The following is a 27,306-nucleotide window of genomic DNA, read 5'->3' on the forward strand; positions in this document are numbered from 1 at the left end:
CGCAGTTTAATCCCATCCTGTTCGGCAATTTACACAGCTCTTCCAGAGTCATCTTTTCGTTAATGAAATAGCCGCCCTTGTAGAAGCAGCTGAAACAACTTTGTCGGAACTGCTCAGGCGATTAACATTCCATCAGCTCTCTGCTCAAGGTTTGCATGTTCTCCACTCCTGTCCTCCCGTGCTTCACCCAGGCCGAGGGGGAATCGATGCTGCTTGACACTTATTATATTCAGCAGAGAAAGATTTCTGGAGGACCACTAAGGTGAACAGGACTTAAAGCTGCATTCGGAGAAGCTTATTCATTTACTGTGCCTTCTTCTTCACAGATATGGATTTTGGCAAATTGTACAGCAGACAGCCATTAATCACCGCTTAGATTCTTACTGATTCCAGGGATATAAGCTTGGCTGAGGCTTAAGGGGAATTTTTCATTCAAGGCTTATAACAAGTGGCCTCTGTCCTTCATTCACAACTGTGCGAATGTGTTTTTGCCACTGTTTTTGTTCCAATTTTTCTCTGTTGTCACTTTACAGAAATAACACAGCCTGACACAAAACACGGCACCACACGGGATACGATTGACATAAATTACAAGGTGAAATTGAGCTTTACAGCTCAGGCTGTAATAGAATCATGCACTTATTTAGTGTCCAGCCACCGCTGTGCTTAATTGGTAATTGTTTTGTGACATCTTCCTAAAAGGACACTGCGTCAAGTGCAGTGATTTTTTTTAGAATTAGATTTTGTTTCCCTCCCAGTGTGTTTTTTTTTGTTAACTACACTTCCCCCATTAATGTACTACTGCTACGTCTGCTATCCAAACATAGCATTCAGCGGAATGCAGAGAAAAGAACAGCCAAGCCACTGAGTGCATTGTCCCTTGGCTACAATGTTGTTGCAAAATGTGGACAATTCATTGAACAGCCGATTCGAATTGACAAGAAACTGACCATTTCTATTAGAGCAGCAGACTCTTCAAGCATGCTACATAAATCGCTTAAGAGTCTGAGACTAACAGATCAGCAGAGCTGTATTTCCATTTATTCTTAAGTGTTCACATTCTTCCACTGACAGGACTCACATTATTGCACCTAACAGAAGTGTTGTTCAATAAAATGAGCCCCAGCTGTTCATATTTCACATCTTTGATACTGTTCTTAATGAAAACAGTTAATTTATCTGGACATCTCATCAGCTATAGACTAACAGGCCGTCCACCTTGGGGGGAGAACTCACTGTGGATAGGGGAAACTACAGGTGTTTTCTGCTCACCAGGTTAATGCAAGAGTTAGACTTTCCATGTACTGAAGCCTTCCCAGTCGTGCAATTATATCTCATCATCAATAGTCTGAAATGTATAACCATTTCTGTACTGGTTTCGAATGAGCTTTGGGATATTATACGAATGTAAATGCTCAGGGCACAGTGATTATCCAAGAGTACTAGAAAGCCTTTTTTAGCCTTTCCTAAGATCGCTGTGGCCTTACACACGAATCCCCATCGGCTCTTCCCTCCATTTCTGACCTTCTTACATAAATCAGATGTACTGTATATAAAAAAAAACCCAGGAAAGTAGCTGTTTCACAACTTTCCCATCATCTTCTGCTCTCCTGCTTAACTAAGACTCCTTCATTTAACCACAAGCCATTTCATTCCTCACAGGGCGGAGAGACCTTGTGGGTGAAGATGGTTAGGGAATATATTGTTACACCACCACTTTCGTTTTCAGATTTGTATGTATTTCTGGTCTTGGAAAAGACTCCCAGCAGAGACACAGGTTGATAATAAAAGCCACTGTGAAACCTAAAATAAAACATTTCTCAAAATAAAAAGGGTTTGAAGGCTTTTATGCAGATTTGTTTGTACAGACTCAAGAGGAGAGTTTTGTGGCAGAAGATTTGTGCTCCTGTATTTTTTTTTTTATCATTTCAGATGTCTCCTGTAGACTAACTTTATCTAGTAGTTTCTGGAGAATAAGAGATTAAACCATTAGATAACACTGATCTACTGAATGCCGCAATATTAGTGCTTTTTCCATTATCTGTAACAAACCAATTCAATTAAAATCTCAGAACAATTCCCTAAGTACCAGCCTTGCCATGCATGGATACTGTAGGGGCACATTACTGCAGTATCCATACTTCAATAGGGTTGAATATTCTCCATAAACCACAAATCCCCATTGTGAAAATAAAAGCATGAACTAAAGCTGTAACTGCAAATCATTACATTTTTTAATCTAATTTTCCTCTGACTAATGCATGTGGATGGCAAATTGCTCCTGAAGGTCTGAGTCCTCCGATTGAGATTTTTAAAATACTGTAGTATCATGTTTTCTCCTCCTCTTGGTTGCAACTGCACATCGGTACACGTGCTGTGCATATATTTCATCAAAGTAAACAAAACTAAACTAAAAGAATGGGAATTTGACTCTGTAAACTGGTCTTCTGTGCTTGCAATACCTCTCTAATGCTTTAGGTCCACAAGACATACAACTGAGACCACCAGCAGTTACTTCTACTGTATGAGACATTTATTTATAGTGGGCCATCAGGAGTGTTCTTTTTTATAATAATGTTTTATTAGCCCTATACAATTTCTTGCATTAGGAATTCCTCTTTTCGCATACCCCAGCTTGCTCTCCATGAGACAGTTGGGGTTAAGGGCCTTGCTCAAGAGCCCAACGGAGTAGGATTCCTCTGCTGGCTGCGGGATTTGAACCGGCAACCTGAAGAAGGCTCCACGGCCGAAACGTTGTGTTCTCTTTCTTCTTTTTTTCAGCATGGAATAAACCTATTACTTGTTCCTTTGCAGCCTACGCATGCTGACGCAGCTACCCACCTGAACTACTAATAAAATATACCTGCAGTATCCTTCCAAAGATCTTAAGAGTCTTCAGAACAAACCATGTGAAAATAACAGGTAAGTCTCATTTCTTGCTATTTAAAAAGAAACATGTTAAGTGCAGATTGCCACCAGAGAATAATAAATGCATCTCAAGTAAATTATTCAATCCAATTATCTGCTAACCATAAAAAGGGTAATAAAATCTACTGAGTGAAGTTTGTGTATATCAAGAAAACTGTCACAGTTAAAAGACCACATGGTAATTATTGCCATTCTTCTTCTCCTTTATTACAGCTGTTGTTGAACAAAAGGTTTGCTCCATTCTTTACTAATCCAGTGTGGGAGTGCCTGACCATTATGTACAGTAATAATGGGAACTGGCACTTAGAGAAAGTTTTCATTAGAAAAAAAGAGGTAGATTGAGGCCTGCCCCCCTAATCTCTTCGTTTTATCAGCGCCTTAAATGAGTGAGAGAAGGCAGAAAATATGCGAATGCACATTATCACACGCTAAAAAATCATTTCTGCGATTGTGTTTCCAATGATGTAACAGTCAACGAACGCCTTAGCACTTTAACAATTATATGACAAAGGTTTCTAACACACGCTAGACTGATAGAGCATATTTGTAATAGAAAGATTGATTTAGGGAAAAATAATCAACTATGTTACTACCAGCTGAAGAACATTCATAAGAGGGAACAAATCTTTACTTACACAATTATAGCATTGGAGCTAATGATGGCTAAGATTGTTTCCATCAAGCTCTGCTCACACACTTGAGGAATCACAATCGATGCTGATGATGCAAGATTGTTAAAAAAGGCTTTCAAAACTATTCTGTCCAGATCAAATGTGATATCAGACAGGAAAAAGGATAACCTTTACATCTGTACATCTCCCCTCTTGCCAGAGGTCAAACATGAATTAGCTGTTGCGTCATGCACAAAGATCTGCATATGTTCATCAGATTCACGAGCTTTATTATTTCACATCTTTATTGAATTGTTATTTTTGATAAAACATGTTGTATAAGCATATTCTTACACATGCAAAAACATCATGTGCGGCTTTAAAACCTTCTTATATAAATATAAATATAAACAGTCTGGAAAAACAGCGGATGGAAGGAAAAATAATTACAGAACAAAATTAAAATTAAACTTTCAGTCAAAAACACTGAAAATGTTCCATTGTCTCAACAAATGCTTATCTCGTATATCAGTATTGTATGTAACTTAATATTTTTCCATTTCCTTTTTAGCTGGCAAGAAACGGCAGTCACAGTGTGAGTTAAAACATACACAATGCACTTCAATAAGTGGGAAAGAACTGCAAAGCTGAGGCAATTTATCAACAGCACCTCCAGTACCGAGCGCAACAGAGCTATTGACTAGACCTAATAAACCAGTTTACGGCCAATGTCTTAAAACAGCAAAAAATAACAAAGCAAAAACACTGCACAACCATATACCATATATATTCACTTAAATAATGAGCTAAACCTGCCAGATCAATTGGCTGTGAGAAAATAACTAATTATTTTTATGCTTCTCACACTGCACATTAAATTGCAGCTTTCTCAGCAAACTACCAATTTAAACCTCTCAGACTGAAGGAATCTGCCTTTATATCAATACTGTAATAACGAAGGCTGACATTAACAGTCCACGCATGGGTGTAAAATGTGCAGCACTGAAGGGGATTAAAATAGTGTCATTCTTAGACATGAAGCTGTGCTTCGCTTTAGGTTGTTGTTAATTTTTTGGGGGGAAAAAAAATGCTGTTCAACGTTTCTGCCCGTTGCTGTGATCCCCTCCCCATGATCCTCAATGATTGGGGGTTTTCCACAGCCTTCAAACACATCCCTCCAGAGGGACAGGGAAGGTTGGGAATACATCAAAAACTGAAGGGGTCATGTTCTGACATGTGATCCTTGGCGTGCTTCGTAGAGCACCACAGAGACATACAGAGGCACTGAGAGCACCTTCTGTAATCGCACAACCCCCTCAACCTTCAAAACCAAACCCACCTCATAGTACAGCATTTCAATGCAACACACACTTACGATAAGATCACTTAGCCATATACAGTTTATTGTATTAGGAATTTGTCTTTTCATTTACCCCAACTTGCTCTCCATGAGACACACAGACTCACACAGACAGGGAGAAAAGCTTGGGGTCAGAGCGCAGGGTCAGCCATTTATATGGCCTCCCTGGAGCAGCTGGGGTGAAGGGCCTTGCTCAGGGGCCCAACGGAGTAGGATTCCTCTGCCGACCACGGGATTTGAACCGGCAACCTTCCAGCCACAGGCACAGATCCTTAGCCACCACACCGCCCAAAAAAATATGGAACGCTTCACGAATTTGCGTGTCATCCTTGTGGAAGGGCCATGCAAATCTTCTCTGTATCATTCCAATTTTAGTATATGTGCTGTTTTTGGGATTATGGCTGGTAGTTATCCTGTCATAGGATATCATGTAAATCAATCAACAAATTCGGTTAGGAGATTTTGTTCAAGGAGGCCACTTTGATGGGAGACGGGACACTGCAGTGGTATTGCAGCTGTGCTCAGATCAGTGTGTCGGGCATAATGATAATTTCCAAGTCCTCAGACATGCTTCATCATCTGTGTCATAAAATAAAATGATATGAAATGGCCCAAGCACTTAGACGGCCAGGAATCCCATCATCCTGCTTTCAAAACCTATTGAGCAAAGTCATGCAAGACGTGTCTGTTCATGACACAAGAGATCACAGCAATAAAGTCTTTCTCCGCCCTGCTGTGGTTCGGAGCATTAGTTAGTTCACTCCTAATTCGGATCACTTGCAGGAATCTCCGAGCCTGCAGTGAGGAAGTATTAAAGGGATGCTTTTGGTACCTCAACTCAGCTTACAAATTAAAGCTATTTTGGGGGAGCTTCTGTTGAGGGTGTGGGAGAGGATGAAATTGAACGTTATCCTCAAAGAACATCAGCCCTTTCCGCTCATAGGACATAATTAGCATATCCGTTCATCAGCAGGGGGAGAATGTCCAGATGCTAATGGCTTCTTATGCACAGAGGGGTGTCAACACTTTGTGATGAAAAGCCTAGGCTGTCTGCCAACATGCAGTCAAAAAACAGGAACCCTGCCATAATAACAGAACATAAAAAGTTTACAAACTCGGTGATCACTTTTTTTTCCCAAAAACAGAACATTCAGTGTTGCATTTCCTACTTTCTTTATGATTACCAAACTGACGTTAGTATACTTTCTTTTTTTACTTTGATGTGTTTTTATATTGTTTTCATCAGAATGGAGCACAGACCACAATCCAATTCTTCTCAGTTTAGTACTGCAATAGAATCTAATGTGGACCAAAGAAAAGCAGAGCTAGCCCAAATGTTGTGTCTCATCTCTTTGGCCCCACCCTGGAAGAGTGAATCCCGGGATGTGGATGAAGGCGAGGTATCCTATAATCTTTCGGACTAAAGTCCAAAGAACTGCTTACAGCGGTATCCTGACTGGACTTTCCCGCTCTAACGGGGTCCAGCCTGGAAGAAAGGGAGCTCAAGGCCACGAACAAGAATAAGTTCAACTGTCCGGTGGAGATACAATACACAGCAGGACAGGAGAGGACACGTTCAGCCTGCCCCGGTGGGAGATACACGCCGGGACAGGGGAAAAGAAAAAGAAAACGTAATGAAGGAAAAACACGGCCTCAATGCCCTTGACACAATCCCCGTCGCTGCAAGGCTCTCCCCTTGCGGGGGCCTGCTCATCCCTCCGGGGAGGGGTTCAGTGTGTTTTTAAAGAGCCCCCATAACTGCGGCTCGTCCTTAATTAGCCGGGACAGCTGTGGTTGCTACAGCAATGCGTCACCCTTAATCCAGGGCTCCACCTCCACACTGAACATGCCCCTCCCCCCCCACATAATACCACACACCCAAAACCATGTGCAAACAGCCCTGATTAGGTAAACCAGCCTCACTCGATTCATAAATAGTTTAACTTCACCCCAAAAAAATCAAAAGCATTTCAATTTTCACAAACTGACTCCATGGTTAGCACAATTAAGAAAGTATCTCCACATCACCATATTGGAATTAAACACAGTGGGTCAATATTCCAGCAAGAATACAACTTCACTCTGCTTTTGTTGTGGAGATATAAGACATGCACCCTTTTGCTTCGTTTGCCAGGAGACAATGCAACTGTTCCTTGCTTTTACTACTGCTGAAGGTCAATCACTGAGTTGGGCAATCAGCAAGGGTCATGTTAAATGCCTGTGACTTATTGATGGTATTTGTTTTCCATGGGAAACTGCTAGTCATTTTGGTATTCACAAAGCGTTTCTGAAATACGGTGTGCAATATTATTTTAAAAAACAAGAAGGGCGGACTAAAAGCAGGTTTCCTCATTTGTCACCCACCTTAAGCCAAATATGCAGCTAAAATGATGTGCCTTGAGCCAATATCTAATTTTGCTTGTTTTTTTCTTAAATTGTCAAATTTTAGTTAGATGTAAGAACACAAATAAGGTTAGCCCATCTGGTACATTGTACTGAATGTTAGTAATTACTTGATCCAAGGACCTCATCCATTTTGTGAAGGGTATTGGGTTCAACAATGAGTAGTTTGAGCCTTATTCCTACAACCCTATGGGTAAAGAAGTATCCGCTGTTTCTCGTTTTTAAATGCATTTCCATTATATAGAATTAAACGTGTATTCATCAGTCGTGCATCTAGTCTTCCACTATTTTAAGGCAGAAAATTGATGGCAGTATTGCACAGCGCACTGCACAAATAACATTAACTGAGACCTGGGGACTGTTCCACCGAACAATTCGGACCATTTGGGCTCACAAAGCCCTTTTCATTAGAAGGATCGCAAACCACTTTGCAAATGAGTGAGTGAGGTGATCTTTAATTAACAGCAAACACAAACTGCAAAGTAATTCACTGTTGTTTTAAAGCCTCAGCAGTTATGTTAGCCCCAGGGAGATACAGTGGCGGGCGCACATTATTTTCAGAGCTACAGAGGTAGAATAAATGGAAAAAGTTAAGCGACGGGAAATTTGTGCGATGGATATGTTTCTAGCTAGCACAAAGAAAGGTCCACCTCCTACTGCTCCCATATACTGTAGCACAATCACAGTGAAAAAGCTCCCCTGCCTACACAGTGGTAAATATGCTTAAAGAGACGTATCGGGCATGTCTGTGAAATTCAGAAATTAGAATGTGCACACATTTGGCACCAATGTGCCCTGCAGTCAAACAACAGTATTAATGAGTTGATGTATCAATGAAGCTGAGGACACTCAGCGCTCTGCATGAATGCAGAGAGGAACACTGAGGTCCAGTAAAGTGATAAGGCATAAAATGAAAATTTTTCAACAGTCAAACGCGCCAATCAATTCTCCACACTCTGGCCACCTCTCATGGCCTATCTTTGTTTTAGTGCATAAAAAAAGGTTCCTTCAAGCAAGGTCTTCCTGTGAAATAGGTGGTTTGCTTGTATATACATGTTAAACAAGATTAATGAGTAAAATGCACTAACAGAAATCAGCCCCACAAGCCCAGATCTGACCTTGAAGGTCTTTCCATCTGCCCCTTCCCTCACCTTTACTGTAAGGAATCATTGCAGCCTCATCTTACTGATACCTTTCACTCCATTTATAAGTATCGTCTCAATGTCTCCACCCATGGAGTGCTGTTGGCCTTTTTTGTTCCATCTTAATCTAACAGTGTGGACCATTAAAAAAAAAATTAAACCCAGCAAAAGTTACAATTATCCTTTCGGAACGTTGGCTAAACAAGGCTAAAAAAATACAATCTCAAGTTCTCCTTAAACACTACACAACACGAGGTAACAACATGCATAATCTTTTACAAACATTTGTGCAGATGGCATTACAGGCAGGGGATTAACAAGACATACTTTCACCCAAAGGCTTAGAGCAGAAATCCAGGTAGAGAGCAATCAGGTGAAAATGATACAAGACATCATTAACGCATGAAGGACCTGAGTGCTGACATGGCTTTCTGCAGGTGCCACTCAGTAACAGTGGTCCTGGCCTGTTTCTGTCATAGTGGTTATATGTTTTGTTATTTTATTATGCAGTTGAGTGTTCATGAAAGAGTCATAGTAAAGTGATACCAACACATGTGGGCTTGAAACCTCCAGCCTCAGTGCGATATGGGGCTGTTTTCAAAGCACCTAGGATCAGGGACGATGGTCTGGCTCCAGTGCGCAGGTGATGTGTCCAAGAAACACATTGAACATTATAGCAAGGTCTACAGACATGAAACGGGAATCTGAGGTATTTCTCAAAAGAGGGGTGTAGTGCCTTTCACAGTCCTCATCTGCTCAAGGCGAACAGATGGAGCTTTTTCCACGTCATTTTCCCTGCTAATGAAAAGAGACTGGCTCAAGGCACTTGCATATGTTCAGTTGGATGGCAACTTCTTAAAAGCAGTTTTTGAATATGAATTTTTAACCACAGCAGGAACATAGTGAGCCGGCACAAGAGATCTCTGGAGTTCACTCCAACACCAAGCCACATTTTTACTTTTTTAACGCCCAGATAATAAATAAAGTGTAGGATACTGCAACCTTATCTTAATTTTAGCACAGGAATGGCATATCTTTTTTTCATTTCATTTAGCACACATTTCGAAGTTCTTGAAAATAGTTGTTGCACATATCATATCTCTCTTTCTCTCTCAATTCGGTTTCTTGTAATAAATCACCCAAGTTATCATTCAGTGCTGCGCAATAACACTGTTCTAAATGTAAATGGAATCTTATGCAACTGGCACAAATTTATTTTAAGGAAATAACCCTATAAATCATGTTTGTTGAAAAGACAGCATTGCTGAAATCTCGCACTTTCCATTATGAAGAGAACAGAAGGCTCCATTTTTATAGCTGAAGGTCTGGCTTCTGCAGCCTATATTAATAATTGCTTTTTTTGTAAACCCACAATTCCATCAACATGAAGGAACAACAGCCTCTATCATTACAGTCTACTTTCTCCAACACGTTCTGACTCTATGCTCTGACCTATCATCTGGAAATGAAACAAGACAATTGTTCTTTAATAAGAAAAGAAAGACTTGTTCTGCATGCAAAAAAAAATGGATCCCTTAAGACAGTGGAGGAATACAATGAGGTTGAATGATTAATTCTAGCTAGGGAAATCAGGGAGTGGTTAAATCTTTTTCATTTCATGATTACCATTACTTCTAGGTGACTTTATTACTCAAATGAGGAAATTTAAGCTAAGTTGCGACATCATAACTTCATTGTTTTGAAGGACAAGTATCAAAAGGTGAAATTCTAGATCCCACAAACAAAACAAAAATTCAGGATGTTGATTGGGGGAAAAACAAATTTCATTCAATGCATAAAGTTGCAATTCTCACTGGTACCTGGTTTCAACCTGGAGGTATAGATTGATAGTGAACACTAAGGGTTAATATCAGCCGCGAAACATGAACCAGAGGCCTACAATAGAAAAAGGTGGTAGATTCCTATGTGGTGCTAGCCAAAGACTGAACAGAGGAAACAGGTTTTAGTGAGCGGAGACGGGTTAACTTCTCCAAGTCGCGTAGTCTATATTCGAGGTCAAGGTCATGCGTGGGTCAAAAAGCCAGAAGCACAGGACAATGGATTTCACAGATGTAGAAGCCGGAGCGAAGGGTTAACTCAATACTCAGCGTGGAAGTGTAGGGCAGTAGCCCTTAAGTAGTGGGTTGTCGGGAGGCGTGGTGCAGGATGAGGGACATGGTTGGGTAATTAGGTTGTGTTTGTGGGAAGTAGCCTGGGCTTGTGTCTGATTAGCGAGATCCACGACATGCATTTAGACTGAGATCAGGAGGCACTTCTTTACACAAAGGGTGGTGGACGTCTGGAACAAGCTGCCCAGTCATGCCAGTGAAGCTGAGAACCTAGCTACTATCAAAACAAAAAACAGATTGAAATGTTTAAATCAATTAGCTAGTAAAAACCAAATGAGATAAATGGGCTTAATGGACTCCTTCATTTGCAACCTTTCCTATGAGCTTCTGCTGTGAAAAAAGTATTCAGCTTTGTGTGCGTCTTAGTTCGTCCAGTGTAACACCTTAATGGACCTAGGCTGTGACAAATATTTCATAGTGTTTTGTATTGTAGCTGTTATCATGTGCCTGTTGTCTTTTGAACAACAGTCATAAATAAATATGAATGCTGTTGTAGCCTTTACAAAGGTGTTATGCTGGATATTTATGACCATATTCTGTAGAATGTGTCCAAAAAAACATTAATGCCAGTGAGAGCTTCCTTTATTCTCTTTGCATGACTGCTCTGATGAAAACCATTCTTGTTAAAGTGACGTTTGGCAACCTTCCTCTAATCCGCTGTGCAAAATACAACAGAGGGATGATGAGAGTTTTTGTGCAAGCAGACCCACAGCCACAGGGCATGCTGGTGCTACCCAAGACTGTCAACCTCAGGCAGGAAATGAAATGTCCGTAAGCGATCACCTCAGCTGAGAACTTGTGCAGCTGCTCCTTGATGCGGATGATTCATTCTGCACTGGCTGTTCTCCCACATGGAATACCAGGGCCCGGACAGCTGTCAGGTGGGAACAGGAATCTGGCAGCTGGCTCAAGGAGAGACTGGCTCACCTCCTCCTCCCCCACCCCCCATCCCTGCCCACAGATGGTTATCAGCAACTTGCTGCACATTCTGAGTCCTCTTTTCTGTTCCCTTTTTCTTCGAAAAATTAAAGTACCATTACTAAGTAATGACTGCAAATGAGTCATTATGTGCTCCGGCAGGTCACTGCTTGTGCAGCATGCTAAATATAGGACTCGGTTATCACGCTGATTCTCACTGCGTGCTGTATGGTCTGGGAATACGCCTTCACGCAGTGCCCGCGCTCTTCTTAACCCACACATCTTAATCATTTCTGAAAATGTCTTGCAAACACTTGCAGACTGAGGCACAGCTCTGGCCCTCTGATAAGGCCCCGCTTGGAAAACTCGTCAAATGGATTCCTTTCCCCCCTTTACCCACTTTTAGGGACTGAGGTCAACATCTCCTGTGTTGACTGGAAGGATTTTTTTAGGCTCACCGGTGGACTTTTTTGCTACTTTCTGGAAAATAAATTGTTCACCAACTCTCTGGGTCTTGGATAGCGCGGTGCTTCACGGAGTAATTGTATTCCAAAACCGTGTCGGTCGGATCAAAAGTTGTAACCAAGCATTACTGAATCTCATTCAAATGCAAGACCATTGATCAATGGGAATGAAGGTTTCCCACTCATACTTTATGGTTTGCAGAACATGACAAAATCCAATGCCCAAAGACATTCAGATACAGATAGGAAATGCTCAGTTGACAACCCAGGTAGTGTTAGGGTTTAGCATTTACTCACTACTTAGATAATTGTTAAGCTCAGGGCTGGATTTTGGGTCCCATGTCAGGTTTAGGACAAGTGTTTTTTACCTCCCATCTGAAATTGTATTTTTCAGAAACTCACAGGGGCTTGGATGTCGCGGTGCAACAATTGTATCCGAAAACTGAGTAGGTAAGATGAAAAGTTGAAATCAAGCATTATTGAATCTCATTCAAATGCAAGTGCTTCTATCAGTGGTCTTGATTGTTTCCCACTCATTCTTTTTCGTTTGGGGAACATGGAAAAATTCTGTACCCAGAGAAGTTCAGATATAGAAAACTGACATGCTCAGTTGACACCCCAGGTAGGGTTAGGGTTAGCATTCACACCAAACTTAGACAATTTTTAAGCTCAGCGCTGGAAATCTTTGCTATTTTTGAAGACACAGAAAACAAGTTAACCAAATCAAATCTGAGCAGGGAAACAACAGCCACAAGCTTTTCCGCAAAAAGAATTATCACCTGATCTTGACACGGAGAACAAGTCTCCTTTACATCTGCTTCCCGATACAGTTCCACCTCATGCAGAGGCATGCACATCCAGGTTGTAAATGGAAGAGAAGCAACACAAGATCATTTTATTTGTTTCTTCCCAGCTGCTTCCCTAAACTTCCAAAATGTGAAATTCAAAGTCTGAGTGGAACCAGAGATGACCTGGCCATTACAGGCTGGCAAAAAAAAAAATGATTTTGTGATTTTGTCCTTTCTATACAGGTTACTCCTGGAAATGAGCAATGCCACACAGGCCAAGCTTGACCATTTACTAGTGGCGTATGATGAGTGAGCACTTTCACAGTGGACAACGGAATGACTGAAAGCAGCACCAGGACCAAAGGTACTGTTGTAACAGAAAGCATAAGGTTCTGGATCCCGAGATGAAGTTAAACAGATGAGTTTATTGCATGCAAGGAACAATAGAACTGAAGTCTTGTTTCCCGCAAGAAACAACAAAACCGAAATATTGTTCAAAGTTCTGGTACAAACTTTAGGTTTATATATCCTTTCCTTTCTGCTTCTGACGTCACTCGTTATTATGGTAAAGGGGGGGAGGTCACGTGTTTGGCCAGTTTGAAGCTTTTTAGCCAAATGGTCAGGGATTAAGTCCCCAGGGGGTTCCCTAGCACTCCTAGCTCGCATCTGGAATCCTTATCAGTTCTCCCTTTCCTGCCATAAACTCCTGTTGCTTAGAAGTCTAATCTTTAAGCAGAAAGGACTTAATTTCCCCCCTCATCTTTACTTTTACTTCAGTACACTATGCTGAGCTATACCATGGAAAAAGCCACTCACTGCAATCATGCCTACAGTACTTATCTAATTCTGAAACAGTGCTACATGCTTTTATTTCATGAAGATCAGACCACTGTAATGCCTTATTTAGTAAAGGTATCATCTAAGGTACTATACAGGTTTCATTATCCTGGATTCTGCAGCTCACATGTAGACTAGAAGTTCTCTGCATTATTCTCTGTCACCCCCACTGGCTCCTTGTGAGGTTTAGAGTGGGTCTCAAGGCTCTCATTCCCACTGTATCTGACACTGAACCTGGTTCCAGGTTACCTTCAGGACATGAGGATAGTCCAGCTCTTAATTTGAGATGTTCTGATTCTGGCCTTTCTCTGCAGAAGACCAGGCTTCAGACACTACAGAGCCTTCTCATGTGCAGCACCAGATGTGTGAAAAGTACAGCTCAAGTCTATTAAGAGACCCTGTGTCGATATTTTCAAAACCGGCTAAGAGACATATCTTTTCACTAAAGCTTTTTAACATGTAATTACATTTTACTGGATCAATTTGCTGTGATTGTCTATTCCTCTCTCGTTCTTTTATGTGCATTACGTGTGTGCTTTTGTACAGCACTTTGAGTTTCTCAAATAGTGTTCATAGATAAAATAGAATAATCAGTATAAAATGTTGGCAACACATAGACAGCCATATTAAAGCAAGATGCAAGTCTTTGAAAATCAAGAAAAATGCATTGTTTTAGTGTGCTAAAAGCAGGTGAAAACTGAAAATGGAATGCAAAACTACCATGTCAAATTTTCAGAAAAGATGGTTTAAAATTTCTGCAACACATATCAGGCACTCAATAATTTAATGAAAAAGACAGGCGTGCTATTCCAAGCAATTTTAGCAAGCAGTCAGAAAGAGAACCGAGGAGGTCCGGCCCAGTAATAAAAATGGCATAGATAGCTATAACAAAATACATTTTTGAGGTACCTGTTTTATTTAATTTTCAAAATAACTTTCTATACCAATGAAGAATTCTCACCATATCAAACATAAAAAAACAGAACTACTGATTGACTAGCAACCGAGGTCCTGCACTTGTGTACTATTTTATTGAAAGGGTTAAAAATCATATTTAACAAGTGAGACAGTAATTCTTAATTTGTCTACTATATTGGATATCGAACAGCTAAATATAATCTGTAAGCCTCTACAGAAGAACTTAATTAGCTACAATACATATGTGTTACATGATTAATGATCACAAATGAATGAAAGTTTTAGGATTTGCAGAAAGTTTAAAAACATGTAGCTATCAGTGAAAGTGCTTTTGAGTTCTCCTAGACCTACTTTTCATGTCCCAGCTCACCAGTAAATTCACATAATTGTAGTTTTTTGAGCTGATAGGTTGTTGACCACCTAATGCCAGCAGGGAGCTGATATCCATCAGGGAGGCTTTGTGCTTTAAGCTGTCAGACTCAATTAGGCAGATATTAAAGTGCTGATTTAGCTCCACTTCAAATTAACACCATTAAGTTTTGAAAGGTTTCTGGATCATAAACACAACAGGCAGGGCACATTTCGCATACAGATTTTTATTTTAGTCATTTAAATTAATGCTACTGTTAAGAGAAAAAATGTCATCTGTTTTTTTTATTTGTAAGTGCTGTTGTATTTGAGAATATTATAATCCAACGACTCACAGAGCACTTTAAAGAAGCTATGAATCACATAATTTAACAACTGGTACGTCTGCAAACCTGCTGGAGTGTGCTGAAAAATACTCCAGTAACAACTGTACCTGAACACCAGCACAGTTCCCTGGCAGAGGTGTGCAGTGGAGTTGAAACAGCCTCTGATGAAGCAACAAAGGGGCCTGCTGTCTAACACACCAGAGAAGAGAATATTTTGTGCAATATTTGTCATGTAGCGCATTGAGTGTTTAACAGAACGAGCACCTCTTCAAGTCTCCTAATGTAGCACAGTTTGTAACAGGAGACAGCATTTCTATAAGAGCTTAATTAACGTTTAGCAAAGTCCGTCCAGATATATTTGCAAGTTGAGTTTTCAACTTACAAAAAAAAGTATGAAAGAAAGTAGTTCAAGGGAAACAGAAGTTGGAAAATCAAGGAGGAATCTGCCTTCCAAATGTGTACTGCTTGCATGGCAAACGATGGAGTTTTAGCTGCACTTCTGAATGGCAGGATTGTGCTTTCTGCCAGCACCACAGGTTAAGTGGATGGAGAGGTCATGCTAGTTCAAAAATAATGCTCACCTTTACTCTATCTTTCAGCAATATTGCCTCTGTGACAGCCAGCTTCAGAAACACACCGCACATAACTGTTCAGGCTGAGAAGCCTTTCTATGGCCTAAATTTCAACCACTTTTCTGCCCAAGTCTCCCAGCCTACTCTATTATTCTTCTTCAGATGTCAAAAGCCTAATGGCTATTTCACTACAAGGCTGCCCTTTGCACTTACTAGATATCACCGCAGCACTGTAAAGAAAATCTCAACAGTAACATTAAGTGCATATACAGTCTACTACATATTAATTATGAACAGATATTCTCCTGGGTTATAAAGAAAGGGCTGGTTTCAAAGAGAAGAGACAAATGTTATTTACACTTATTGCTCTGTACAGTACAAACTGTAAATAGACGTTTAAAAACAGTCCTTTTTTTACTGCATGATCAGAACTGCTTTCTGAAAATATACTTTAAAAGTACGAATTGTAGTTTGTACTGACAATCTAAACCAACTCTTTCTTCAGAGTGAACAATGAAACATTAGCCAAAGGATACAAGTGGGAACTAAGCAGAAAAACTTCAAGCACTTCTTTACATACAGTAAAGGACTGTGGGAGTGTGGAACGAGCTACCCAGTCGTGTTGTTGAAGGCAATACCCAGGCTTTTCTCAAGCAACTGCAAGGCAAGATCTCAGATCAGCTTGGAACTAACTAACTAACAGGGTAGGTGGGACATATTGGCGGCCTTCTCTCGTTTATAACCTTTCTTATGTTCCTTTCAGGTACAATTTGAAAGAGTAGCAGTGGTATCATTGGCCATCTGTTTGGATGCTATATCAACCATTCTTAATCTTTTGAACAGAACAGCTGAATAAGCTCAGTCATATTTTACTTCTCTATGCTATCTGCTTGGGACTACGTGGTTGTTGCAGGGGGTACTGCGCTTCAGTCAGTGAGCATGTCATAACAAAAGCTTTATGTTTCACATTTCAGGCAGTTACAGCCCTCTTTAGCAGCTAAAGAGAAGTGGACTGAGCTGACCTTTGCGAAGGTGTGCGAGTAGAACTGACTCACAAAATGCGACTAAGCTAGAGATGATTTTAATAATATGCTTGAATCTAATTTAACAAAGTGCCTCTGGAATTTATACAGCATTCAGTTTAATTAAACAGTTCACTGAAAGCTAAATTGTGTACACCTTGACATACAGTACACATCTATGTCCTAGTGCGGATATATACACAAACACTCTTTCCATAAGAATTCTTAATGATTTAGCCATGCTTTAATTTTAGAAAACAAAGATGCTTCAGGCAGCTACTGTGATAAGTGAAAGTCAGAGAAAGCTGAAAACAGTCCAGCAGTTCACAGACACAGTCAAGTTTTGAATATGAGGTTTGTCTCAGTGGTTCAGTGTCACAATCCTGGCCTCTCACCACACTTGTGAACGAGCAGACTGTCTCCCCAGATTGCTGTCTTGATGTATGCTGCAGTTATTTGTCAAACGCCAGTTGTCTTTTCTGGTTATTATCTTAGATCATGGCAGTCAGTGGACATTTAAAGGGTCTTCCACTGTGCAAATCCTAGGAGATCATTGTCTTGCTCTGCTAATGCACATTCATGCACATTTACCAAACGTTTGAATGCAAAATGCAATCAAGGTTAATGCAATTGTAAGTTTTTACAGAAGGTTTTAAAGTCATACTTTGCAAAAACAGCAACCACAGAGTGAGCTCTAAAGAGAACCTGCCTTCTGGCCAGTCACTCTGCCACAGCCAATAACACAGAACGTCACACGCACCTTCAATGGAGAGACATGTTGCAAAGACTTTTCCTCACGATTTCCCTGCCAGCTTTCTTCACCCCTTCTGTTCATTCCAAATCCCTCTCACCACCACCCCCACAATCCCTGTGTCTTCATTAGCAGAGAGAGAAACACAAAGTCCAGATGGCAGTCATATGTGCACTTTCTTGTGGGTCACACCCTGAGCAGAGCTAGGATTGTTTTTCACTGTACGTCTTTCTGTATTGGGAAGCATCTGGAAAGTTGGCAGCATTCATATGGAAGCTCTACAACTAAAATGTTTTATGGTATATTCTTCTTCAATGCATAAAGTTGAAGTTTGATTTAATAATTTCAGCACAATTTAATGTCCATCTACATTATGTTATTGCATTTCTCTAACAACTCAACTGACTTTCTGTTTAATGCCATGCTCATTTTTTTTTTGCACTGGTCCAGTCAGGGTATTGTTCCAGTTTCTCTGCCCTCCAGCCCCTCTCTCATTCAAGGCAGTTGCCCATTAATTAGCTGGGATTGAAGGTATTGACTAAGCCTGGTTTCTTGCTCTCTACTCACAGTTAATTGTGGTCCAGTGGCAGTATCAGCATTCACCAGGCAGGTCTGTGTCAGCCCATGGCTGAACTATAGCTAATTGTGGTGATGTATTGATACTACTTTTAAAAACAGAAAGACTACTGTGTCAATATACGAGGTGCTTCCAAAAAGGGTCTCCTTTGTTTTTAAAGAAAGCAAATGCTAAAAACTTATTTTTAGCTTCTCATTGTTTCTAAAGATAAAAGTACATGTGATTGCTGCATTCATGTAGGAATGCCAGATTTATGTAAGGACCTTGTGAGACGCTCTTTCTCTGAGAGGAATTGAAAAGAAGGGCAGAACAATTGTGCATAAAATTATCAATTTTATAACAATCTGCCTTTGTGCATTAGCAGCAGATTTTAAAGAGAGATGAGTGCTTTTGAAATAAAATTAGTCACTAGCAGCTTAGAACATTTAGCAGGGAGAGAAAAGCTGTCTAACCCCGCTTTTTGAAAACATTAACAGCTTAAACCATCAATTACAGTCAACTTTCAGAGAAGGATATATCACAGAATGTCATTCACTTATCATAAAGTTCTAAGATAACAGGAATCATTTTTACTCCTTTCTGCATCTTTTGTATGGGGGAAAAAAGAAACAGGCTGGGGAACTAGTTAGCAAAACCACAGAACCACAGTGCATGTGCTGAGAAGTTAAATCACTCCTAGGATTCAGCTGACATTTACACACAATTGTTGATGCCCACACAACTCTTTAAGCAAATTATTTCCTGGAGTGTCAATCAGGTCTCTTAGTCTCAAGACCCTCCAATCAATTCTTCTGCTTTTCCCTGCACATTGGTGTTACTAAGATTACACAGACGTAATTATTTTTTTTCTAGGACCTGCAAATACAGAGTGATAACTGAATGTCAATTGGCTTGTGAATGTGAAATTGTTCTCTTCCTGGAGCTGAGATACAGTATTAACTGATAGCACTCTGCTGACTTTACTCACCTGACTTAGTTGTTTCTTACTCTTCTCATTGCAGAAGTGATGACAGCCAAAATAAAAGTAGTTCAATAAAAAAAAAAAAACTGTACATTCACTAAAACGTGTACAGTTTCAGGAAAATAAAACAAGGGCAAAATTTTAATGTCAGTGGAGAATGTTATCGTATCCTAAAATAATGTGTATTTTGAGCCATGATAGAATTTACTGGCATGAGTAGAAAGTCTTTTTTTTTACTCTTTATAGCCGTGATCACTGAACTGTTTAATTGAGAAATGTGTGCAATGACAAGTACAATATGAAGGCTCCGGGTGCAATGTTGTGAGTCTGTCTCTAAATGGGAATGCTGTGAATTGCACAATGAGGCATCTGATGACCGAGACAAGCCAAACACAGGGTAGACAAGAAGAAAGCGTTACGAAACGGAAGAATGAAAATTGTTTTCAATTGCTTTCCGTAACATCTTTTGCTGGTCTTGCTTCATTCCCAAGGATACTCTCTACATGTGGATTTTGGATTATGCTGCTAATCAAGAAGTCTGTAAAACAAAATACTGAATACTAAAAATCCAACGGGGCAAAACAATGTAAAAATAAGATTTTTGATAAGTTCTAAAATGATTTTCTCTTGATCATGAAGGGGGATGTGCAGTAAAGGTGGGGCTGCACACTGGTGGTGGAGGGGAGTCCCCATTACCTGTAAAGCGCTTTGAGTGGAGTGTCCAGAAAAGCGCTTTATAAGTGTAAGGAATTATTATTATTATTAAAGGGATTCATATAGACTGACAATAGAGGAAAGGGTTCTGGTGACCACATTGCTGGCTGCCTGAATTAAATGGTCCCTCTTCCCTCAAATAAGTTAAGTAGGATTAGAAGACTATTCAATCCAGCCATGTTGTGTGTAAGTCAGCATTCTTGTGAGTGAATAAATAGTCAAAGCAAGCTTTGATTTTTGTTATTAGCTGGTGTGTGTTTATTAAAATGCTAAAGTCTCCTCCTAAAATGCTTTTACATTCAGGTTCTGACAGCTCCTCTAGTGAGGCAAACAAAACGCACAATGACAAGACCTTGCATCCTTAGCAAAATTACAATGGGCCTTATCTACGCATTACAGGCACAACTGCCTGAAGCCTGAGTCAGTGATTACAGAGCCAGCAGCAGCATCGCAGGCCTGCAGTGGTAAAATCCCAGCCAGGCTGGAATGGTAGCCTGCAGCAGCGGTGACAGTTTCCATGCCTGCCAGAAAGACTGTCCCATTTTTGGGCTTTTCTCATCATCAATCAGCTACTTCCACAACACAAGACGTCTCCCTTTCTCACTGCAGCTCGTGCTTAGGAAAAAAACTCCCATCTCTAATTCCTCCTCAGGTTCCGACCTCCTTGCCAGGAGCTATTCTTGGAAGCTGAAAACGGTACCCCCAGCTGGAAGGGTTACAGATGCTATCCATTTTGCCACCTCTGTATTCAACCGCTCTAGGAAAATGTGCCCGTTTCTTGTTATTAACTCCCACCCCCCTCCTGAGCAAAAGCACCCAGTTTTCATGAATTCATCTCAGAAATTTCAAGCCTGTATGCTTCCTAATTTATTATACAAGTAAAAGCGGGGGATAAAAATAAAACTTTAAGCACATTGAAAATTCATACTGCAGTAGCTTCTGTACAGTATGTGCAGAATTGCTCTGCAGGATTGAGAGCTACATGGCTTTGTAACCCTCAGTGCCCCATTGTGTAGATGTTCGCTGCAGATCTACAGCCTTTTCCCACATAAACAAGTGAGTCACTGCAGTTTTAATCTACATTCAGAGAGCTATCCTGGTAACCTTTATTGTGTAATACTTCAAATTCATTAGGCTTATAATTTGCAGTGTGGATAAAAGGAGTAATGATGATGGACGTGACCCGAGATCAGGGCAATTACAGTAAATCTCTACATACAGTTTTGCCTAGATATAGCAAACCTTTATACTAACTTGTAGTTTACACTCTACAACATTTTAAAGCGATCCAAGTAAAATAAAGCGATACAAGGTCTTCTCACATCACCAAAAGGCTAGTTCTCCATTAACAACAACAGTTCAATCAAGGATATCTTCATATAATAAGCAGGTGAGTGCAAGAGGGACAGATCAGGTTTTAAGTCAAGCCTTAAATCCCGGGAGCTACGAACCAGGTAAACTCTTCAGTAAATTGGTTACAGTGTCAAGGCAAGTCGCAAAACAACATCAGAGCCTGGAACTCTCTTAGGAGACTCAACAGGTCTGCCTGCAGGTAAATGATGCAGAAAGGAGAAGTTGTGGCACACAGACTCCTGAGAGCAAAGAGCAATTTTACAGGTCACAAATAGAAAACAGCATTTTTTTTTAAAACCAGGCTGAAAAATGTGGATTAAATTTGAATCATCCATTTTTTAAGACCTGGTTTTTATGTTGACGCCTTTTGACAGCGAGCAAACTCCACAGTGCCTTACAGAAGACAGGAGGAGTGAAGCACCTGTCTCTGAAGAGCTGGCCAAATGCTGAGAAGGCCCAGACTGATTACTGGCAAGCAGCACTCTTTCAATTGACCCAGGCCTGAGCAGGCGACACAGGTCTCAAAGAGAATTTTTATAATCACCCAGCAGAGTCACCATTGTATTCTATGTATAGACTTCTCATCTAATGACTGCTTATGTAAAAGTGATCGCCAATACTCCTAACCATTGAACTTCTGTCATCAGAAATGAAATAATAAAAAACTGTGCTGTTATTATGTTCAGGGAGGGAGAGCGAGTATTTTGTCATGTTTGAATCTTGCAAAAGCTTACATATTCATTTTTTTTTTACACAGATCGATAACAAATGTACAGCAACGATGATAAATGTTAATCCCTTAGTGTGTGACATTTTAAAAAATTAAATGGAATAAATTTCACTGAACTGCAACAGGCTGTGGGAAAACCAGCTGTACAACTGTATTTCTCGGTATTATTGAAGGCACCTCTGACATTCTGAGCTGTTTGTTTTCTTGGCTTGTGTTTGGATTATTGAATAATACCACTGTTGCACAGCACTTTCATCACAGCTCAGGTCCCAGGACACCTAACGCGAACCTAGCTTAGGACTCTTTGTTGTTTTAAACCTTACCCATAACCTTATGATCACCCGATTCATATTGTCATGAAGACGGAAGAACAAAACAGATGTTCAATGTGTTCAGGAAGAAAAATGAAAGAAAAGCAGTTCAGGCTCTGCAGGGGGTGTAGTGGGTGAGGCTTTGGCTGACTGACAGGTTGTGGGGTTCAGGACTCTGCTACAGACACACATATTACACCTTGAGGGAGCTACTGTACCCCATTGGGTCCAGTCCACTCATGTATAAGTGGGGAACAGCATTCCTGGGGGTGATCCCTGCACTGGAACAGTATCCCATCCAGGAGGGAGGAGAGATACACTACATGGCTCTCTAGCAGCCTTGACACAGTGGAAACCAGGATGGGCCGTGGTGACTCTTTACCTTTTCATGGGATATATCAAGCATTTTAAGATAGATTGTGCACCTATGGAAGGTTACATCACAGAACAAGCCTCCACTCATTCACTGCTTGTGATTACGCTGATTGGTATATTCATCAAAAGCAGCATGTGCGCGCTAATCAAACTGGGTTAAACTGGGTTCCTATGAGTATGTCTGCGCATGCTGGCAATGAGGTAAGGCTGGTTTCTCCTCTGCAGTGCGGAAGCCATTTATTTTGGAAATCTGTTTTCCCAACTTGCTCTGTCACGCAAAGGCTGAGAATGTTTGGAGCATGGGCTACACATGGTGATCAACCACAGCTGCTGAAGAAAAGCTGCTGGCTGGGTCTTTCAGCACGGGAGCAGGTGTAGAGACACAGCAGCTCTCATGAGAGAGAGAGATCACAGCCAGCCCTCGCTCTCTGGTTCAAAGGCTGAACAAGTGGAACAGGACCAATTATCAACTTAGTTTCTTTCACAACCCCAGACAAAGGCAAATTCACAGACCCTCACTAATTAGAAGTTATGTGAGGACATTGCAATGATATTTATGAGCAGAGGTAAATGAGTAAAGGAGGGTACTTGAATCAAGAAATGAAGGTGTTTGGCCAGAGAGCTTAGATACTTTCCTGCACATTAAAAGCCACGTGATGTAAATTACCAAACTCTATGACTTACTACAGTATATCTGTATGTATTTAAGAAAATGCATTGGGTGGTTCTTGTTGCAGCACATGTGTACCATGTTTTCTAGAAAAAAATATCTAGATGTGTGGCCGAAATCAGAGAACAACAACATAAGAAGAGACGAACAGGCAACAGCAGAAAAGCTCATGATTGGATTTTCACCACAAACCAAGTGCTGTTCCTAATGTTGTGCTTTAAAAGGTTTAATCCATACTAAAGCATTTTTCAACTGCCCAACCCTTGCAGTATTGCCAAAAAGGAGTTTGAGAATAGTTGGAATCAAATCTCTATGTTCTGCATTTTAAGAACAATATTGATCACCTTGTGATTTTCACCCAAGGATGGAAACCCTGTAGCATAATTTCCTTGATTATTACAAATAATAGAAGAGCACAATTATACTTTCACAACATAGAATGCAGGCCTCCAATTCATCCAGTAAAAAGGATAGTGTCTCAAATATGTTGTATTCCTTTTGCATTCTAAATGAAGCAAAAAGTAGAGCATCACCCTGCAGAGAGGCAGCAAGGGGCACAAGTGACATAAAGTATCTTGACATTTGTTTTAGCATCATTTATAGTTCTTGGTACAATGCACTAGAAATTATGCTTAAATAAATGCTGTGATCTCATTTGTGCATGTCTCCATAAAGCATTATGCATATGATTATAACCTCTTGTCTTGCCATTATGCAGCAACATACAAAAAAAGCGAGCAGACTGGAGATATTAGTGGTGATATGCCCAATATGCACGTTGAATCAGGCACAAATATTGATGCATCTGTCTTTGCATCATCCATAAGAACGTTCTGTCCACCTGTGCATTTCAATTGTCATGATCAGACAATAGCTACAGCCTGGTGTACCACTGCTTGTATGACCTCCTCCAGAATGCCCTGTATGTGGATTGTCATGTGAATCACAATTTATTGGAATTTCTTTACATGGAAGTTTTATTGTTGAAATCTTAAATCTTCTTCCATCCTGAGACAAATATTGGATGCTTGTAAACACTAATTTCTGCAGGGATACATGCACGTGTAGCTGTCCTTTTCCAGTCTGGGTGTCTGCTTTCTCATACTGCACACAGGATTATAGGCCCTGCCACGTGAACTGGTTTTTAAATTATTAATCTTGTTTTTAAATTGAACGTCGCTAGATACAACAAACAGCCTCTGTTCAGTACTGGGCAACATAAGTCTCTGCAGGCGAGCCCTGAGTCCAATGCATGGGTGGATGTACTGTAGGAAAGTGAAAACTTTAAGGGCAGATCCTCAGCAGGAGCACATTTCCAGAGGAAGCCTAAAGGAATCATACTGTTCTCCAAGATGGGGTGTGTTTCCAAATGTTCTATTTGTAAGGCATGGGAGAGGGGTGTAGACATGTGTGTGTCTGCATGCGTCTATGTGTGTGTATGTCTGAGTGTGTTCACGTGTGAAGGACCACGTGATGCGAGCTACAAAACATCAGCCACGGTAAATAGGTGTAACACCAACGGCTATAAAAGCCATATTGAAAGACCATCTTATGAAGCAGTGTGCTATTTTAAAATGCACTTTGGGGACGGCATTCCACACATCTAATTAAACACCAAGGATACGGCAATTAAAAATGCATTTGTTGCCCTACCATTGCAAAACCACAATCCCTGGGAGGGAAATTCAACTTTGAGATGTCAGTGGTTCAGAAACACAGAATGCTGAGATCAGGTTCCAGTCAATACATCATTAAATGGTAATTGTTCTCCTGAAAAAGAAAAGCTTTCTTGAAATTGGCAGTGCAATAAATAAAACCACTTTTTGTAAACCCAGATTAGAACCTACATACTGTACACTTCAGGATGGCTAGTTTCCACCTGCCTAATGTTACCCACGTGGCTGTTATATAATTGTGATCATTACAGCTAAATGGACAATCTTCCGTTATAAAAGGCCATTTTTTACTCTCCACAGAAAACCAACAGGTTCTGCATAATTTGCAGCAGATGCAATATAAAATATGCGTGACCAGGTATGAATAATAACAGACACTTGATATCAACGACTAAAAGAACCGGGGGTTTTTTGTATGTACCGAGCCGTGTTTATATTTTTCTTTTAAAAAATCGTGGGGAGATAAATCGCAAGTCCCAACAGTGGTGAAAAAAGAAAATATTATTCTATGTCCCAAAACAAATACTTTAGAAAAACTGGTTACTTGAAATGCTATTGCTAAATTTAAAATCTGCCACTACTGTACAGTGTAAGGAACACTAGAACTAGCACTACCTGCATTTTTATTAAATCAGAAGTATTCTTTACATTTTAATTTTGATAGGAAAATAAAAATGGGCCCAACTGATACCTCTGTTTTAAGAAAGTTTGACATTAGTCATGTTGTATTAAATAACTCGCTTTTCTGCCTGATTGAAATAAAGCATCTGCGTCAACTGCATTTGTTCTAATAAAACTCCAGCATTGGCCTTGCCAAACCAGGAATGAGATGATGCAATCGACTGAGTAATTAACAGTCACTAGATAATGTGATGGAGTTTACACAGCAGACAGGAATGAATGAATGAACCCCCATTCCCTGCCTAAGTTTTACTCGCCTAACTAGTTGAACACAAGAATCTTTAGCTAAGCAAACAAATTCAAATCTAAAAGCACAGTCGGAGTGTGAGAAGGTGAGAGAAAATTTTCATTTGAAGCCACAACCGTCATCTGCGTCCAAAGGAGGATGATATCTGATGCATTTTAAACTCCAGCTGGAAGCTGTCTCAATGAGTTTGAAATCCACTTGTTTCTGAAAGCCTTTGATGAGAAGCACTACACCCTTGGGGAGATAGACAGTACTATGGCTGCCATCCATGTGCACTTTATTGCGGTTTTTAAAGTTTGTGCATCCAAGGAAAGAGGAGCGCTGAAAATTCTCAGAGTATGTGGCACCCGATGCCTCTCTCCACTGCTACCCGTCAGCTGTCGTGCACAGAAGACGATCGTGCTTGTGTAAAGGTCAAACCAATTTTTTTTCTCCAGGATGTTTTGCTGCGTAAACTCCTCCATTTCTGCATGAGAGGAAAAAAGGATAAAACCTTTTTTGAAGGGAACGTCCTCCGCTCACAAAGGCTGAAGGCGCATATTAATTGCCTGAATGTGGAATTCACGTATTTTCTCTGCATCAAAACACTGAGAAGTAAAGAAAAGGTGGAGTTTGGGTCTATTAAATGCTAGTGTTTTTACACATAAAGTACAGAGCTTGGGTTCACTACTGGTCCTACACAGCAGCTAAACTCAAAGAAGTCTACGCAGCTCCAAGAAATGCATTAAATGGATTTTTAAATAGGTCAACCCTCTTTTACCAAGAAATAAATAAAACAAAGTAACTCTGAAATATATGAAACCTGTTTCATTTCAGGTTCAGACTTGCAGATCCATGCAAAGCTAAAGTAAATAACACTCTTCTTGCAAATATAATAATCCTCTTGTAGCTGTATATTAAAGATAGGAGTCAAAGGAAGAACAACCTTTCTGAGAGAGAAATGGTGTGGGGGCATGGGGAACGTTTTTGTGTTTTTGAAAAAAATACCTCAGGAAATCAACCACCCTTTTGATAAAAGCATTTGTTTCTGTCTGTACTCATATCACAAGACTGGTTTAACACCAAAGGCCATGACACAATGGGCCAAAAGGTCTTGATAAATTAATAATACATGTGCATTTATTGGTTTTGGGACACCAACGTCTTCACAAAAAATGGTGAAAAGGACAAGAAATTATGTTCATTATGCCCATCATATAAAATACACAATAATATTAAATGTTGGACTAATACTTGAAATTATCCCATTTTCATTTTATTTTCTGACTTCAGACAATGCTACAATAAAACGTAAAATGCAGAACGTAAAAAGACACTTCAGTCACAGATATATCTCCTTCTGTCTTCAGAAGAAAAGGCCACCGCAGCTGGTAAACTGTTCAGTTGTTGGATTCGATGGATTACACAGTTTTAGATTACAGAAAGCAAATGTAAATGTTGCTGGAAATGTTTATAAAATGTTTTCTCTGAAGA

At 40.2% G+C, this 27,306-nt stretch overlaps 1 non-coding gene across 1 annotated transcript; it reads right to left on the reverse strand.

The window, feature by feature from the left end:
- Nucleotides 1-5,191: 5,191 nt before the first annotated feature.
- Nucleotides 5,192-5,295, reverse strand: LOC138241910 (U6 spliceosomal RNA). The gene has a single exon (XR_011191201.1). It is a non-coding gene; the product is annotated as a U6 spliceosomal RNA (small nuclear RNA).
- Between the last annotated feature and the right edge of the window lie 22,011 nt (nucleotides 5,296-27,306).

The sequence above is a fragment of the Lepisosteus oculatus genome, chromosome 11, assembly GCF_040954835.1.
Source record: "Lepisosteus oculatus isolate fLepOcu1 chromosome 11, fLepOcu1.hap2, whole genome shotgun sequence".
In the NCBI taxonomy this organism is placed as follows: domain Eukaryota; kingdom Metazoa; phylum Chordata; class Actinopteri; order Semionotiformes; family Lepisosteidae; genus Lepisosteus; species Lepisosteus oculatus.